This window comes from Triticum dicoccoides, chromosome 2A, assembly GCF_002162155.2.
Source record: "Triticum dicoccoides isolate Atlit2015 ecotype Zavitan chromosome 2A, WEW_v2.0, whole genome shotgun sequence".
NCBI lineage: Eukaryota > Viridiplantae > Streptophyta > Magnoliopsida > Poales > Poaceae > Triticum > Triticum dicoccoides.
Genome location: NC_041382.1, coordinates 150,475,286 through 150,494,904, shown reverse-complemented (window position 1 = coordinate 150,494,904; position 19,619 = coordinate 150,475,286).

Genomic DNA, 19,619 nt, shown 5'->3' with positions numbered 1-19,619 from the left:
TTTGCTAGCCTTCACTTGTACTAAGCGGGAATACTGCTTGTGCAACCAATTCCATAAACCCAAAGTTGTTCCATATGAGTCCACCATTTACCTACCTATATACGGTATCTACCTGCCGTCCCAAGTAAATTTGTATGTGCCAAACTCTAAACCTTCAAATAAACATTATGTTTTGTATGCTCGAATATCTCATGTATCAACTAGGGCTGTCTGTATCTTCCATATTAGGCGGGTTATTCTCAAGAGGAGTGGACTCCGCTCCGCCCTCACGAGAAAATGGTTGGTCACCGGGATGCCCAGTCCCATGCTTTATGCAAATCAAATCAAAATAATTGCAAATAAAACTCCCCCGTGACTCTTGTTAGTTGGAGGCACTCGTTGTTTCGAGCAAGCCATGGATTGATGCTTGTTGGTGGAGGGGGAGTATAAACTTTACCATTCTATTTGGGAACCGCCTATAATGTGTGTAGCATGGAAGATAACACCATCTCTTGGTTGTTATGTTGACAATGAAAGTATACTGCTCAAAATATTATTCATATCTATTTCAAAACCGAGCTATGTCACCTCTACAAATCCCTGCTTCCCTCTGCGAAGGGCCTATCTATTTACTTTTATGCTGAGTCACCATCCTCTTATTGAAAAGCACCAGTTGGAGAGCACCGCTGTCATTTTGCATCCATTACTATTAGTTTACATTGAGTATGACTTGACTGGATCTCTTTTACCATGAATTACAATGTCTAGTCAGTCCTTGATCTTTAAAGGTGCTCTGCATTTATGTTTTGCGGTCTCAGAAAGGGCTAGCGAGATACCATCTTGTTATATCATATCATGATTGTTTTGAGAAAGTGTTGTCATCCGAGATTTATTATTATTGCTTGCTAGTTGATTATGCCATTGATATGAGTAAACATGAGACCTAAATGTTATTGTTAATATGGTTAGTTCATAATCTTTGCAGAAAACTTGAATGCTGGCTTTACATATTTACAACAACAAGAGCAAACAGAGTTTGCAAAAAGTTTTTCTTCATCACTTTCAGTTTATCAACTGAATTGCTTGAGGACAAGCAAATGTTTAATCTTGGGGGAGTTGATACGTCTCCGTTGTATCTACTTTTCCAAACACTTTTGCCCTTGTTTTGGACTCTAACTTGCATGATTTGAATGGAACTAACCCGGATTGATGCTGTTTTCAACAGAATTGCCATGGTGTTATTTTTGTGTAGAAATAAAAGTTCTCGTAATGACATAAAAATAAACAGAGAATTATTTTGGAATATGTAAAAAATACTGGAAGGAAGATCCATGTCAGGGGGGCCTCCACCTGTCCATGAGGGTGGGGGCGCGCCCTACCCCCCTGGGTGCGCCCCCTGCCTCATGGGCGCCCTGACGCTCCACCGACCTCAACCCTGACTCCATATATTCACTTTCGAGGAGAAAAAAACCAGGGAGAAGGATTCATCGTGTTTTACGATACGGAGCCGCCGCCAAGCCCTAAACTCTCTCGAGAGGGCTGATCTGGAGTCCGTTCGACGCTCCAGAGAGGGGAATCCGTCGTCATCGTCATCATCAACCTTCTTCCATCACCAATTCCATGATGCTCACCGCCGTGCGTGAGTAATTCCATCGTAGGCTTGCTGGACGGTGATGGGTTGGATGAGATTTATCATGTAATCGAGTTAGTTTTGTTAGGGTTTGATCCCGACTATCCACTATGTTCTGAGATTGATGTTGCTATGACTTTGCTATGCTTAATGCTTGTCACTAGGGCCCGAGTGCCATGATTTCAAATCTGAACCTATTATGTTTTCATCAATATATGAGAGTTCTTGATCCTATCTTGCAAGTCTATAGTCACCTACTATGTGTTATGATCCGGCAACCCCGAAGTGACAATAATCGGGACCACTCCCGGTGATGACCGTAGTTTGAGGAGTTCATGTATTCACTATGTGTTAATGCTTTGGTCCGGTACTCTATTAAAAGGAGGCCTTAATATCCCTTAGTTTCCAATAGGACCCTGCTGCCATGGGAGGGTAGGACAAAATATGTCATGCAAGTACTTTTCCATAAGCACGTATGACTATATTCGGAATACATGCCTACATTACATTGATGAATTGGAGCTAGTTCTGTGTCACCCTATGTTATAACTGTTGCATGATTGATCGCATCCGACATAATTCTCCATCACCGATCCAATGCCTACGAGCTTTTCACACATTGTTCTTCACTTATTTACTTTTCTGTTGCTACTGTTACAATCATCATAAAACCAAAAGTATTACTTTTGCTACCGTTACCTTTTACCACCTTTTACCACTACTATCATATTACTTTGCTACTAAATACCTTGCTGCAGATATTAAGTTTCCAGGTGTGGTTGAATTGACAACTCAGCTGCTAATACTTGAGGATATTCTTTGGGTCCCCTTGTGTCGAGTCAATAAATTTGGGTTGAGTACTCTACCCTCAAAAACTATTGCGATCCCCTATACTTGTGGGTTATCAGGGCACCGCGGCCCTCGGCGACGATTGAGGGAGTCCTGGATTAGGGGGTCTCCGGACAGCCGGACTATATCCTTTGGCCGGACTGTTGGACTATGAAGATACAAGATTGAAGACTTCGTCTCATGTCCGGATGGGACCCTACTTGGCGTGGAAGGCAAGTTAGGCAATACGGATATGTACATCTCCTCCTTTGTAACCGACCTTGTGTAACCCTAGCCCTCTCCGGTATCTATATAAACCGGAGGGTTTTAGTCTGTAGGACAACATACAATCATACCATAGGCTAGCTTCTAGGGTTTAGCCTCTTTAATCTCGTGGTAGATCAACTCTTGTAATACTCATATCATCAAGAACAATCAAGCAGGACATAGGGTATTGCCTCCATCAAGAGGGCCCGAACCTGGGTAAACATCGTGTCCCCTGCCTCGTGTTACCATCCGCCTTAGACGCACAGTTCGGGACCCCCTACCCGAGATCCGCCGGTTTTGACACCGACATTGGTGCTTTCAGTGAGAGTTCCACTGTGTCGTCATCATAAGGAGGATGGCTCGCCTCGTTATCAAGAACAACATCACCTCTGGGGGAGCCCTGGCTGTAGGCCAAACTCTTCGACTAGGCGGCTTCGTCATGACCGCCCGCTCGGCCGCGGCGCCGACAATGACTTCTTGGGTCATCGAAAATAGCCTCCACATCGGCTCGAAATTTGCCGAGCAGATGGATCCAATGGAGCTATCCTCTTTGAACAAGCTCTTGGATCGCACCGCTGCTCTGGGAGTCACTACGGACTACGATCGGATCAGGCTTAAACCCGACCAAAGGGAGATTAACTCTCCGCCGGTCACCCATCAGATAGCGGTGGTGGAGGAGCAATGCGGTGATTCTCCCTCTATCACGAGGACGAACTATGTCCGGATTCCCGAGCTCCCCGAGCCGGATACTCGCTCACGAGAGGACACCGCCCTAACCCTGAATCCAGAATCAGGCCGCATACCGAACCCACAGGACAACATCCCAGAGCCCGAACTTCCAAGATCGGAAACTCCCCTGCCCCGGGATCACAGATTGGGTCAAGGTCTGGACTTAAATCCACCCACCCACCCAGATACAAATGATCTTTCCCACATTAGGCAAGCACCCCAAGAGACAGTACATCACTATTGGGCCAGATTCCTCCTTGTAATGAACAAGGTCAAGGACTGTCGCGAGGAAGATGCAATTTCGTTCTTTTGCAACAATTGCACGGACAAGGGAGTCCTCAACGCCATAAGTCGCCGTGACGTAGCACACTTCGCTGACTTGACGGCCATAGTACGGAAATACTGTGCAATGGAAAGTGCGTGGAAAACCCAAACGCAATTTTGGGATAATCCGGCTCTGACTAAACCCCCAGTCCGAACTAAAAGGGTGCACTCTCATAAGTCGCCCGACTCAATTACAAAGAAGCAAAAGCCCACTACAGGGCGTGGAACCGTATTGGAGGGATGGCTTAACGGGCCCTGCAAAATCCATAGTACATCGGATACCATATCAACACACAGCCTTAGAGCATGTTGGGTACTCCGGCAGGTGGCCAAAAGCGGTGAGGATCTTCTCACCCAAAATACCATAGAGCACCTTCCCACGGATAACAATACAGTATTAACGGTCTTCAAGACCTTCGCCTCAAATAATAGGCATAAGCGAGCACTCCGCAGCCTTGCCGAAGTCTGCCACGTAGTAGCAATAAATCCATGGAGCGACACGGCTATCACCTTCAATGCCAGTGACGAGCCTAAATTCCGAACAACCCGAGCACCAGCTGCTTTGGTCCTCAGTCCAATTGTGGACGGATTTCGGCTCACTAAGGTGCTCATGGACGGCGGCAGCGGATTAAACCTCATTTATGAGGAAACTCTCCAAAAAATGGAAATAGACAGCAACCGTATTGAGCAAAGCAGTACGACCTTCCGAGGAATCATCCCTAGTCGGGAGGTACGTTGCGCTGGGAAAATCACACTTGATGTGGTATTCGGCACTCCGGAGAATTACAGGTCCGAAGAAATTACATTACAAGTGGCCCCGTTTAGTAGCAGATACCACGCCCTTCTAGGGCGGGAGGCATTCACGATTTTCCAAGCCATACCCCATTACGGGTACATGAAGCTCAAAAGGCCTGGACCCAATGGAATCATCACTCTAGCTAGTGATCCGGACATAGCACTCCGCGCCGAGAAGAAAACAACCGCACTAGCCCTCGAGGCATTATCCGAAGCCCTTGTGGCGGAGGAGTTAACCGCGATGCGCTCCATGGTGGACAGGGACGACGTGATACTAGACAAAAGATCCAAGTCCACCTCCTTTAAACCAGCAGACGAAATAGTTAAATTCCAAGTCCATCCAACAGACCCTACAAAAACAGCATCCATTGGGGCATAGTTATACCCCGCTGTAGACGCCGCACTACGGGCGTTTCTGCACGAGAATTGGGATATATTCGCCTGACACCCTTCAGACATGCCAGGAATTCCACGCAGATTGGCTGAGCATAGCCTTAATATTCTAAAAGGATTCAAGTCGGTCAAGCAGACTCTTCGGTGTTTCTCTGAACCTAAGCGGCAAGCCATGGGAGAGGAGCTGGCCAAGCTACTGGAAGCCGGATTTATTAAAGAAATAAAATATCCGGATTAGCTAGAAAACCTGGTGATGGTACCAAAGAAGGACAAATCCTGGCGCCTATGTGTCAACTTCAAAGACCTTAATAAGGCTTGACCAAAGGATCCCTTCCCACTCCCTCGCATTGATCAAATCATCGATGCTACTGCAGGACACGAATCATTGTGCTTCCTCGATGCATACTCTGGTTACCACCAGATTAAGATGGCGGAGTCTGATCAAGTCGCAACGGCATTTATCATGCCATACGGCCCCTTCTGTTTTAACACAATGCCCTTCGGGCTCAAAAATGCTGGCGCAACATATCAGCGCATGATCCAGACATGTCTGGAAAAGCAGATCGGTAAGACTGTGGAGGCATATGTAGACGATGTGGTCATTAAAACCAGACACGTCGACTCTTTAATAGACGACTTGAGGCTCATGTTCACCAATCTCTGAACATACGACATTAAGCTCAATCCGGAAAAATGCGTTTTCAGTGTTCCCGCTGGAAAGCTCCTGGGCTTCATCGTCTCCAGTAGAGGAATTAATGCAAATCCGGCTAAAATCCAAGCTCTGTCGCAGTTGGCTATCCCAACTGACCTCAAGCAAATCCAGAAATTGACTGGATGTGTGGCGGCTTTAAGCCGCTTTATCTCCCGATTAGGAGAAAAGGAACTTCCCCTTTATCGCCTTCTTCGGCGCACCGAACACTTCGAGTGGACGGATGCAGCCACGGCCAGACTGGAAGAAATAAAAACCATCCTGGCCACCAACCCAATCTTGGCCGCGCAACTGTTGGCGAACCAATGCTATTATATATAGCGGCAACTCACCAAGTTGTAAGCGCAGTGCTCGTCGTCGAACGAGAGATGGACGGACATAAATTCCCACTTCAAAAGCCGGTATATTATGTATCCATCATCCTCACCCCATGAAAATCACGGTACCCACATTACCAAAATATAGCATATGCGGTATTTATGGCATCCCAGAAATTACGACACTACTTTCAAGAGTGTTCGATTACGGTGGCCTCCGAAGTACCACTCAATGACATAATAAACAACCGCGATGCCACGGGCTAGATTGCCAAATGGGCCATCGAGCTCCTCCCGTTCGACATAACATATAAGCCACGACGGGCCATTAAGTCACAAGTACTGGCCGATTTCTTAGCCGAATGGACAGAAGCCGAACTCCCTAAAGAGTATGGCGCATACTCCAATTAGATCATGCACTTCAACGACTTTAAAATGTTGGCTGGTCTGGGGGCTGGCGTCGTCCTGACGTCCCCCACCGGAGATATGGTGCAATACGTGCTCCAAATACTATATACAGACTCCAACAACGCAGCCGAATACGAGGCCCTATTACACGGCCTCCGGATGGCAGTCTCCATGGGCATCCAACGCCTAGAGGTGCGTGGGGACTCGTACCTCGCAATATCCCAAATAAATGGAGACTTCGATGCCAAGGATCCGAAAATGGCAGCATATCGTAACACCGTCCTCAAAATGTTAGCTCGGTTCGAGGGGCTTGAATTCCACCATGTGGCTCGGGAAAACAACCAGGCGGCGGACATCCTATCCCGTATCGGCGCCAAACGCGACCCTGTCCCACCGAACATCTTGCTAGAAAGACTGTTTAAACCATCTGTGGTATGGGAAGGGGACACCGGAAAAAATAGTCCGGACCCGGCCACAACCCCAGATACCGAGTACTTTGACACAATCGGAGGCTCTGCCACCGAAATAACACCTTCAGCCCACGTGATAATGGTCGTCATCGCCCTGTGGACAGAACCATTCCTGGCCTACCTAACTAGACAGGAATTACCCGAGGACCAAAATGAGGCCCGTTGCATAGTGCGGCGATCTAAAGCCTACAAGGTCCATGAGGGAGAGCTTTATAAGAAAAGCACAACCGGAGTCCTTCAAAGGTGCATCTCCGAGGAGGAAGGGCGGAATCTTTTGGCAGAAATCCATGCCGGACTCGACGGCCACCACGCCGCAGCCCGGGCCCTTGTAAGCAAGGCCTTCCGTACAGGTTTTTATTGGCCGACGACCTGGGCAGATCCACAACATCTAGTACAACATTGTGTTGGTTGCCAGCTTTTTGCAAACCAAAGCCACATGCCACCTACCGCCCTCCAAACAATCCCCATTACATGGCCCTTTGCGGTCTGGGGGCTCGATATGGTCGGACCCCTCAAAGGGGGAACCCATAAGAAAAAATACTTACTGGTCATGGTGGATAAATTCACCAAATGGATAGAAGCCAAACCTGTCAAAACGGCTGAATCCGGACCGGTGATAGACTTCATATCCGGGGTTGTACACCATTATGGCGTCCCCCACAACATCATCACTGACAACGGCACGAACTTTACAGCTGACGAGGTGAAACTTTGGTGCAGCAACATGGGCATCAAGCTCGATTATGCTTCTGTCTATCATCCGCAAACTAACGGTCAAGTCGAATGAGCGAATGGTCTTATCATGAGCAGCATTAAACCCAGATTAGTCCGATCTTTAAAGGAATCGGACACTCATTGAGTAGAGGAGCTCGACTCCGTACTTTGGGGGCTGCGGACCACGCCGAATCGCACTACCGGATACGCACCGTTTTTTATGGTGTACGGCGCTGAGGCGGTGCTGCCTTGCGACATAATTCATGACTCACCTCAAGTGCGCATGTACGAAGAAAGAGAGGCCGAGCTCGATCGACAGGATAGTTTGGATGCCCTGGAGGAGGAGCGCGATGTGGCAAAAGCCCGTTCCGCATTCTATCAGCAACAGGCTCGAAGGTATCAAAGCAGAGAAGTGCGGGCCAAAACCTATAACGTTGGCGAACTAGTTCTATGCCTACCGGAGAAGAAAAAGAACAAGATCAAGCCAAAATGGGAAGGTCCCTTCATTATCGACCAGGTTCTGACTGGTGGAGCGTACCGTCTGCGGGATGCATCGGATAATCGACTCGAGCCAAACTGTCGGCGTTCTGGGAACGAGGGTCCCCAGACTTGCCTGCCTGCGGCGTGGCTCTAGTGGGGGCCCAGTGCGGCCCAGCCTCATCAGCTCAAGCTCAAGACCCTCGCAAGGGGCCAAGCCTTGCGGGGCGCACGACAAGAGGCTTCCTTAGGAGCAGCCTCATCAGGCAGGCTCACAAGGAGGCGGAGATATCAAGGCAGGGGTGCCTCATGAGGAGCCCGTGACACAAGCCATGACGATCGAGATTAGGCGGGCGCCAGGCGAGCGCTGGCCTGCGCAGTGTCCTTGTTTCCCCTTCGGTGCAAAGGGAGCAAGCACAGGCCAAGGCATTGGGCAAAGGTTACCATTCCGGTGCAACGAGACCAAGACCAGCAGAGCGACAGGATGGAGGTCACCGTGGAGCCCAAGACGGCGTCATCACCAGTGCATTTGGCAGCCGAAGACCACCTTTGGTCAGGAACTTAGGATAGCTTGTACTAGATGTTCCCCTTCAAAATGGCCAATTGTTGGCGCCCTTCCCGCTCATTTTTTGGGAAGAGGACCAGGGCCTCTATAAATAGGACTAGCCCCCGAAAGAAGGAAAAGGGGGGAAGAGAAGAAGTCCAGAGAGGAGAAAGAAGAAGAGAGAGGTCTAGAGAGAAAGAAAGAGAGAAAGGACCGGACTAAGTAGAACACACTGCACCAGCTCAAGAACACATCTCGCGAGGCCGTTCTTCCCCCTGTATTGTTCATCATCAGCCCCTAAGGCAATCCACCACACCAACACTGGAGTAGGGTATTACACCACATCGGTGGCCCGAACCAGTATAAACCTCGTGTCCCTTGTTTGTTCTTCTTTCTAGCCTAGATTTCTTGCGAGCCATAGAAGCGCGAGTCGGTAGGGGAAAGATCTCCGTGTGCACCCCAGAGTTCAAACCTTAAGGGTCTGCCGGAACCTGAAATCCGACATTTGGCGCGGCAGGTAGGGGTGCGCCGGAATCCTTCTTCCTCCACGTCACGTTCCGTCGCCTCGCCGTTCAGATGTCGAGCGACCCGGCTGCCAATGCCAACCACTGGGCGGCGTGGCCCGCCCACGTCGTGTCGCCGGCTCAGGGCAACCTCAACCTTGCGCCTCAGGCAGCCCGCGCTCCGCAGGGCGCTGCGGGGCGCAGGCGACGCGGCCAGATACTGCCTGCCCTCACACCACGGCTGGTGCGGGCCGCAGCAAGGGCCTCAAACCACGCCGCGGCCACAATGCCGCACACCCGACAGGAACAGGCGAACTCCAGGGCCACGCTCACGGTGGCCCAAGAGCTGCTACGGTGCCGGCTGCTGGAGGGCGGCCGCGAAGTGTTGTTGGAGCGAGTAGCCGAGCTCCTGGACGCCGCCGCCTCAGGAGCACCTCCCTTCTGTGTCCAGCTGCCGCCCCAGGTCCAGGGCGGGCCGTATGGCGGCATTATATGTGCTCACGCAACTTCAAGCGGACTCCAGGGCCTGTTCAGCGTCAACGCCTCCGTCGGCACCAGGCGACAAGTCGCGCCGGCCCACCTCCGGCCAGCGAAGGGGTGCACGCCGTGGCCTCCGGCTTCGGCGGACCGCCGCGCCATCACCCCCAAGATGATGCTCCAAGCCGGACTGCATGTCATGCGGGGCGCTACGGCGAGGCTCACGAGGCGGTGGACCTAGAAACTTATGTGCCCCGCATGGTGTATCAGGGGTGCGCGCTGGAAGAAGATCATGGCTCATTCCTCGGGCCAGGATGGGGCGAGGAGGTGCCAGAAGCTGAGCTCTTTCAGGAACCCCAAGAGAGCCTCGACAACCGCACCGGCGGCAGCAACTATTGGGTACCACTCATTCCTCAGGAGCAAGCTTATGATAACCATGGGTCGCAGGAGATACAGGTCGCCGCAGCAGATGGCTGCCCCAATGCTGCAGCCTCCTATCCCTCAGGAGGAGGGCGCAGGGGGCTGCAGGAGAGGGGCCGAGATCCGGGTTCGCCCCTGCGGCGGTCGGAGCAAGGCGCTCTCAGGAGGTAGGCCCTCTGCCGGGGAGGTGCCCCAGGGCCTGCCCCCGGCAGAGGACTCGTGGCCATCGGGGGAACCGTTGGCGACCGCTCTACCCCATTGGCGGCGTCCTTGGTCTCCGGCCGCCGTCAATGGCGGTAGAGTGTGGCGCAAGGCGGGGCCCTCGTCAGGAGATATGAAGCAAGGCTGGTACCTATGAAGAAGGCCCAGTGCCTGTGAAGCTCGCCGCCCGTGACACTCTCACGTAATAATGAGTGGGGTTGTACATGCCCCGGAGTCTCCGGAGAGCCGCCCTCGGGCCTCGGGGGCTCCCGCCCAGGCCCAATGGCAGCACTTAGCTCCGCGCTGGTGAGAACACGTCGAAGACTACACTAGGTGCCGGACGCGGCCTTTTGCTTTTCGCTTCTTCCTTGTTGACAAGTTTCTTCGGTTTGGATTTAAGTTGGATTTGAGCTCGAGACTTGCGTGTGTTTGGGGAAGGGGTGTTTAGTCTCGTTCGAGCAATCTCTCGTGTTCTGATTTCAGCTTTGCCTCCAAAGTTAACGTCGGCTGCCCCCCCTCACGAGCCCCTCGCGAGCCGGGCCGGGCTAGGCACGACTACAGACGGGACCGCTGTCACCGCACCCTCTCTGGAGGTTCTCATCGCAGGATCAACAGGATAATCAGAAGACACCCGAGGTGCGACGGCCCCCGCAGGCCCGCTCGGAACTCGTCGGAGTCGAAAGGAAAACAAGTCGGCTGACCCATCACCGGGCTAGCAGCTAAGCTCACACGCAACATTATGTTTACCAGGATATTGATCGCAAACCTTTACATGATGGGCCTCCCCTCCCAAAATGCTCTTACATTCTTCAGGGCCAAGCCCGAACCTTCTTCGTGCAGGGTAAACAGCAGCGACATACGGTCAGTCGGACATATCACTCACCGCGTCTTCTGGGGCACCCCCGGAGGTATCACTGGCGTTGCTGACATCGTCGCCGCCACCACCAAGAAGGAACGAAGACCAACATCAAGGCGAGGGGGCTGGGGGCTTCCAGGAGCTGTGCGCAATCGCTTGCATGTTGGGTGGCGCAAGGCCCCAGCATCACAACGCATCTTCAAGCAGTTTGCTCGCGAGGTGAATGTAGTCCTCCCCAAGCTTGAGGCCACACGCCCTCTCAGGTGGTCTGCATGCGCCATCACATTCAGCTCAGCGGATCAGCTCAAGTGCGCGGCAACGGCCGGAGTTCTCTCGATGCTTTGCTTCCGAGTCATCAGCAATGTGCAGGTTACCAGGACCCTCGTGGATGGCGGAGCAGGACTCAACGTCCTATCCATTGAGACGTTCGACAATCTCCAAGTGTCGTATGATCAGCTCCAGCCGACCAGGCCTTTCTCAAGAGTCACTGATGGTTCCACCGTTCCGATAGGGCAAGTTCGTCTGCCAGTCACCTTCGGGCAGCGCAACAACTACTGCACCGAGCTCATTGACTTCGACGTTGCCCACATTCGCCTGCCATACAACGCAATCCTCGGGTACCCAGCCCTAGCCAAGTTCATGGCAGTGACTCACCATGGCTACAATGTCCTCAAGATGCCAGGAAGCGGTGGAGTCATCACCGTACCCTGTGATGAAAGGGACGCGGTGTGTTCACTTGAGCATGCGTTCCAAGCCGCAGCAATCGAAGACCCAGATCACAGGAGTGGAAGACTTCCCGAGGTGACCCTTAAGAAGAAGAAGGCTTCGCCTGGCCCAAGCCATAAGGAGGCAGGCGCCTCCGGAGGCGTTGCGTCAGGATTCACGCCCGTTCAGGGAGCGCCACCCTCTGTCGCATAGGAAAGTGTGCCCAGCGCCCTCCTCAGGCAGGGCTCGGGGGCTCTTTCTTGGAGAGCCGCCGACTTTGCCAAGGTCACGAGGGAGGCGCTCGGGGACCACTTGGAGGGGTGCTTCCAGGCACGTTTCCCTCTGGAAGGTACGAGGCAAGGAAGACCAAACCCTCAGGAGTTCATCGCAGGAAACACCCAGGAGCTACAGGAGTCGAGAATCATGCGCGGTAGCCGCCGCTTGCCCGCCGTGGCCCCACATCCAGGCGAGGATGGTGGGCTGCGCGTCTGCATCGATGTGCCAGGACTCAACCGAGCCGCTTCTCAAGAGCGCCTCTGGCCCTCGCGCGTGGGGCGTTGCGAGGGTCCACCTCGCAGCTACGTTCGCATGCCTTTCGGCCTGCCGAACGCGGTCACCGCTCATCAGCGCCTACTGAGGAGCATTCTGGAGGCTCAGGAGGTCAGGCATTGTGCGGTCCTGGCGGAGGTGGAGATGCCCCTCGAAGACCTATGCGTGCCCCCGGAGCCTCCCGAGGCTCTTGGGCCTGGGGGCTCGTGAGGGTCGACGTCTTCACCTCGCGTCACCCACTTCTGCGGCATCGCTTCATCTTCAACGGCATCAGGTGAGATCTTTCAAGTTCCATTTTTAGCTGGGAGAGCCCATAGGGCCACGTCGTTCCCAGGTCGCGTGGGTTCGTCCCTGCAGCACGTATCCGTTTTACTTACGCACTTTTACTTACCTTGTTGGGGGCGCCCCTCGGGCTGCATCATCCCCAAACTGCTCGGGCCTGGCCCAACGGCGTTCGCTTTTCCCGCATCTACTTGAAATGAATATGCTCCTTCGTACTTAACATGCCTGACCTAATCGCCTGCTCGATTGACACCTACCCATGGAGCCGCTCGCTCTAGCACGACATCTGCGTACGGGTCCTCCCCTGCAACGCCGATAAATCTGAGTGGTCGAGCTCTGGCCGCGGCAGCCCCGCAAGGCGCCACCTCACCAGGCCCTCAGTGCTCCAATCACTCCCTCGGAGCGACCAATGATTGGCTGGCAACCGTAGCGACAAGTCTTGTCTCTCCTTGTGATTGGTATGCAGGACCCGCTCCAGGAGCAACATTGGGGACGTCGCGGGCTATCTCTCCCTCTCTCCGGCACAGACCGCTTGCATGTTAAAAGGGGGGCGCCTGAGCATCGCGACTCATGGGCTCCTACTGGCTCTCCAGCCCTCACCCCCTGGCCTTAACCCACGGCATCGCAACCTGTCATACCAGTGGCGGCTGAGCTCGCTCGAGGGCCGGGATCTTAGGACGTAGAGCATTAAGGAAAATGTGGGGAAGTGGGAAGAAGCTTGCGAGGACGTAACCCAGTAGCACCTCAGCTACCGCCGCTCGGGCCGGGCGCCCCGTCGAAGGACTACCCCAAACTCAAAAGATAAGTCACGCCCTTACAGGAGTTGGACCAATGCAGCACCAAACCCTCGCCTAGTGCAGCTCTGTCACGACGACGTTGCCTTCCTTTCTCACCCAACGAGGGCTGCTCGAGCACTAAAGGGGACCTCCCGAGCATCGCGACTCGGGGGCTCTTACCAGACCTCAGGCCGCTCACCTCCTGGCCTTGACCATGGCATCGCGACCTGGCATACCAGCGACGGTTGAAGCCTGCCTGGGGACTGGGACCTGTCAGCGTAGAGCGCTAAGTCCTCGCGAGGATAGAAAGGGGGAGCCGAGCCGGGACAGGACAAGCATCTCGCATCGATTCATATTAGGGATATAATGTTCGCAAAAGACATGGCAGGCGCCTTACATACCCCCGCGGGGTGTTGCTTCGATTCCTCGCAGGGAACAAGAGGTGCTAATCCTAAGGAATGCTAATTGTCCGCGCCTCCGCAAGCGACGCCATCATCAACAGTGGACTGCCCGGCACCGGCGCCAACCCCACCCAGATCAGTGGTGTCGGCGGCCCGATGCAGTTGCCCTGCTCCGAGCACGGCGCGAGCTCGGAGGCTCGTAGCTGTCGTCGCTCGTCTCCGGAGTCACGAGAAGCTCGGGGGAGCTGCTGGATTCCCCAGCTCCTCCGCTGCCGCCTTAAGAGCTGCTAGAGGGCCGATGGGTAGGCCAGGTCCTCGCCAGTCCGATGCCCCTGCCGCTTTCCTTGGGGCAGCACTCCAACCGGCGTCCTTCAGCATCGAAGACCTTGAAGAACATCAGGGAGGCGCCATCATATTCAAGATGAATTACGAGGGCACCCTCCATGCGGCAGATCCGGGCGATCTCACCCCAGCCCCGGGTCATATAGACCTTGCCCGGAGCGACGACCGCGACCTCCGCTCCGGTCGCAAGGGTGCCGCAATTGGCGTGCTGCAGCCAGAGCTCCAGAGACCCGTTTTGCAGCATCTCAAAGGCGAAGGAGGGAGGAAGGTGGATCCAAGAGCTTGGGGGCATGGCAGCGTGAAGCACGAGCTCACGGGAGGAGCCCTCGGCATGGACTCCAGGAGGAACTACGCGCACCGCCGTGACTCGCCGGCGCCGGCGGTGGCACCGTCGGTGTCGCTCGACGCCCTATTCCTCAGGGCCCTCGATTCGGGCGTACAAGGGCAGTGGAAACCCAGGCGGCGGTCGCTCGTACCAGGGCCTTGGCACCTCCTGCCAAGCACCCTCATCTCGGCGGCAGGGGACTAGTCGTTTCTTCGGCGGAAGAGGGTCAAGACCTTCTCGGGGGGGGCTTTCCTTCCTCTTCTGCAGAAAACCGGTGGATTGGTGCCATTGGCGTAAGGAGAAGCAAGGATGAGGAAGGAGAAGGAAAGGAGTAGCAGGAAGGGATACGCTAACGAGGCTCGCACAGTCCCATACTTATAGCTGGAGAAGGCCAACCGCCGACCACCATGATCGCAGGTAATCATGACCCATTTCTCTGCATGCAGGGACTTGACAAGTCGTGCGGTTGCCGAGCCATCATGGGGAAGCGCAGATGCCCATGTCCAATCAATCGCCACGCGGCGCCCAAGGCCGCAGGCTATTGGGGCCCGCGACGCTTCACGCTTGCCCCTTAGCTTCTTTGCTAAGCCAAGCCCGGGCGTGCCTTGGGCCCGGGGGCTACTATCGGCATTCTAGGAACGGGGGTCCCCAGACTTGCCTGCCTGCGGCCTACGGCGTGGCTCGGGTGGGGGCCCAGTGCGGCCCAGCCTCATCAGCTCAAGCTCAAGACCCTCGCAAGGTGCCAACCCTTGCGGGGCGGACGACAGGAGGCTTCCTCAGGAGCAGCCTGATCAGGCAGGCTCGCGAGGAGGTGGAGAGATCAAGGCAGGGGTGCCTCGCGAGGAGCCCGTGACGCAAGCCATGACGATCGAGATTAGGCGGGCGCCGGCCTGTGCAGTGTCCTAGTTTCCCCTTCGGTGCAAAGGGAGCAAGCACAGGCCAGGGCATCGGGCAAAGGTTACCATTCCGGTGCAACGAGACCCAAGACCAGTAGAGCGGCAGGATGGGGGTCACCGTGGAGCCCAAGACGGCGTCATCACCAGTGCTTTTGGCAGCCGAAGACCACCTTTGGTCAGGATAACTTGTACTAGATCTTCCCCTTCAAAATGGCCAATTGTTGGCGCCCTTCCCACTCATTTTTTGGGAAGAGGACCAGGGCCTCTATAAATAGGACTAGCCCCCGAAAGAAGGAAAACGGGGGAAGGGAAGAAGTCTAGAGAGGAGAAAGAAGAAGAGAGAGGTCCAGAGAGAAAGAAAGAGAGAAAGGTCCGGACCAAGTGGAACACACTGCACCAGCTCAAGAACACCTCTCGCGAGGCCGTTCTTCCCCTTGTATTGTTCATCATCAGGCCCTGAGGCAATCCACCACACCACACACTAGAGTAGGGTATTACACCACATCGGTGGCCTGAACCAGTATAAACCTCGTGTCCCTTGTGTGTTCTTCTTTCTAGCCTAGATTTCTTGCGAGCCATAGAAGCGCGAGTCGGTAGGGGAAAGATCTCCGTGTGCACCCCAGAGTTCGAACCTTAAGGGTCTGCCGGAACCTGAAATCCGACACAAACCCATGGAACGCAGCCAGACTACGAAGATTCTACGCCTAGCGCCGGACTCTATGTTCGTCTCCTCACCTCCATCAATTTTACACATCTGTTTTTTCTCTCTTTCTTTCTCTTGTTTCTCTTTGAGGCCCTAAAGGGCTACACTTGTGTCTTGGTTGCACAATCTTGACGCGCTAACCACGCTCAATATACCTGGGGGCTTCTCATACAGAAGCTCAATTTAATTACCCTTCCGGGCTTTGTGCCTTGCACATGTGTTATCCTTCTGCATGTACCTTTTTTCGCCATTATATGCATCGATATCACTTAAGTTTTGGCCAAGCTGGGTTGCCTGGCTCTTGTATTTATGCTCTACATTCCCGTTAATTCGGCTAGGGCATAAGGGGAGCACCTCTGCGATTGTTACTACCGGGTCAGCCGGATGTGTACCTCAGACTGGGTGAAGCCGAAAGCTAGCGTTCTTAAGGGAATATTCGGTCGGTGAATAAAAGATGACTTTCATTTAAATTACTACACGCCCCCAGATGTTTTTAGCCCGTGTCTCGCTGTTCGTACATGCACATTAGGGCATGCATACCCAGGGAAAGGAACCCTTAATGGAACTATTCTCCCTGGAAGATGTTTCTTACTATCCATGTAATATAAGCTAGTTGGGCACTTGTCTGTTCAAGCACTTATGACCCCTATGCCTGGATTCCATGCATACTCCGGTTTTTATATAACCGAGTGGGTATTCAGATACACTCCGGACTATCGGGTCCAGAGGTCGAAGCGAAAAGGTCCGCCATGACAAATGATTTACAATCCGTCTATGGACATTACATATGTCAGTTGAAGTACACAGTCACTAAGACTGATTAAATTCTTCTTCTATACCATCCAACATGTTGTCTAGCCTACAATCCTGTTGGGAATACTTTGCGGCTAATTCTACTTGATCATACACTAAACTGACGGGGATCTCTTTCCCATCGGGCCCCACAGGTCCGACCTCGGCCATGTGGTTTGGGTCAGCCTTGGTATATCGTGTCTTCACCATAGCCTAGGCTTCCCTTGCACCTTATCGGCAGACTGATATCTTCCATAATCAGAAGCGCCGCCGCGCTCCCTTGAGCTTCTCTATAAGCTCCCCCATGCCTCCTGGCAGGGGCGCGGATGGCCACAAGGCTTGAGTGATACTCTGCATCACCTGTCGAACTTGTTCGTGCAGTTGTGAGAGCTCTGGTAGAAGATCACCCGAAGACCCGGGCATCTCCTCCCCGGGATGACCCGTCAGCATACATGTAGACATAACGCTGTTAGCAGGCTTCTTCGCCGAACTCCTTTAAAAAGTTTGTTCAAGCACTCACTAAAAATGCCGCGCCGAAGCCATTTATTCTCCTTCATGGAGTCCGCAAGCTGGGCTCGGACATCCTTCAGTTCCACGCCCAGCCGGATATTGGCGTCTTGGAGATCATTTTTCTCCTGCCTGATTCGCGTCAACACACGTTCGCCAACATTTCGTTGTCGATCATCTCGTGCCGTACCCGCCTCCACGGCCTCCGAATTCACTCTGGGGCCACCTGCAACATCTATTGTTAGGTGTGCATACATGCCGCATACTACCCGGTACCGATATTCTTTGCAATAGACAAAAGAGTTACCAGGGGGACCCTTTTTGGACTCCTTCAATGCGGCAACAGCGGCTTCCAGCTGGGCCTTGCACTCGTCCAGCTCTTGAGACAATTGGGAATTCTTCTCCGTAAGAACCTGCACAAATAATGATCCTTAAATCAGTTGCGTCAACTGTTTCAAGTCTTAGGGGCTACTGATACATATAATCGTCAGATTTGCTTACCCGTATATCCCTTACATACTGGTCTGTGGCTTTGGCTAGACCATTTTGAGCAGCACGGATGTACGCGTCTCCGAAATTGAAGGCATCAAATGCCTCTGGCGAGAAACAAGCGTCACGGAGTATGGCCTGGCAACGCCTATGATTCATGGCGCTCTCCACTTCTGAATTTGTAGCGGATAGTCTATCCGCATCCTCTGTAGGAGGAGCATCCGACGTCCGCCCCATGTTGGCTTCTGCCTCTATGTCCGGCCCTGGAGCCCGACTGGTGGAGGCATGATCGGCAGCCTCTCCGGATATAGTCCGGTGAATATTTTTCTATTAAAGAAGCATGGACGTCATTGCATTTTAAGAAAGACGACAACCACGGAGCGAGGTTTTGTGTCATACCTCTATGTTGGTGTCTCCGTCCTGACTGCCTTCCTTTTTGGCCTACCCGGCTTCGGTGCCTCTTGCTGGCGAATTGCTGCGGGTTCGGCACGGCGTCCCGAATGCCTTCCCTGTAAAACACTATATGTGTATGGTAGGTGAAGTGTCTAAAAGGGGATCCTATTTTGGAGTTGGGATTTTAGTTTTTCTTACGTGCGACGCAGGGAGCAGTCCGGGATAGTCGGCCGTTATGGCCACCATGGCGTCATCGCAGCTCAATTGATAGAATTGCCTGTCTATCAGCTCCACGAATATGTCCGGATCCTCTTTGATTCCGGGACCGAGGGCCCGGCCAGGGTCCTCTGGTTGTGGAGATGGGCTATTGACCTCCCTTATAGCTTTTCGCAGTTCCTGCCGTAAAATGGCAAGGTGAGTACCTACGACGAAGAATGCGGGAAGAAATGGGAGTAAAGAGGTATAACTCACCCAGCTTGGAGGGTTGTACATAGAGAATCCATCCCGTGGCTTGATACGGATGAACTCCTCTTCCTCTCTCTTGAACAACTCGGACAGAATTTTTGCTAAAGCAGCTGCGGAGTCCGGTCCCTTACACCCGCAGCGGGTGGCATCATCTTCCCCGTTAAAACACCACAGGGGGTGCCCTCGATATTGAAGTGGTTGCACTCCCCGCATTATGCATATTGACATAACCTCGACTATTGTTAATCCTGATTGAGCCAACACTTTAATCTGGTTCATCAGGTAAAGGACCTCTCTGTTGCCTTCCTCCTGGGGGCTCCGTGGGCGCCAGCTTCGGTGTTTCTTCAGAGGAGCATTGTTGAACTCAGGAAGACCCCGCCGAACAGGGTCTGGAAGGGGGACGTCCTCCATATAAAACCACTCCGAAGGCCAGTCTTCGGACGTCTTCTTCGGAGTACCGGACAGGTATCCGGTTTCGGTGATGCGCCATATTTTGGCTCCGCCCACTTGATAAAGTGACCCCTTCTGTGTGCGGGGCACAAGGCAAAATAACCTTTTCCACAGCTCGAAATGAGCCTCGCATCCCAGAAAAGCTCACAAAGGGCAACGTAGCCGGCGATGTGTAATATGGAAGCAGGGGTGAAATTATGCGGTTGGAGGTCGTAAAACTCCAGGAGCCCGCGGAGGAACGGATGAATTGGAAATCCGAGTCCCCTTAGTAAGTAAGGAACAAGGCACACCCGCTCCCCCTTAGAGGGGCTGGGGAAGCTCTCCGCTTGCTCCCCGCCATTGTAGGTGGCGAGCCCGGCTCGGACAGGGACCATATACGCTGGAGGGAGAAATCCCTGAGTCTGCACCTCTACTAATCGACTGTGTGGGACGGAACACCTCTCCCAATCACTGGGCTTAGGGCTACGAGGGCGGGAGGAGGAGCTGCGGTGGTCGGCCATGTT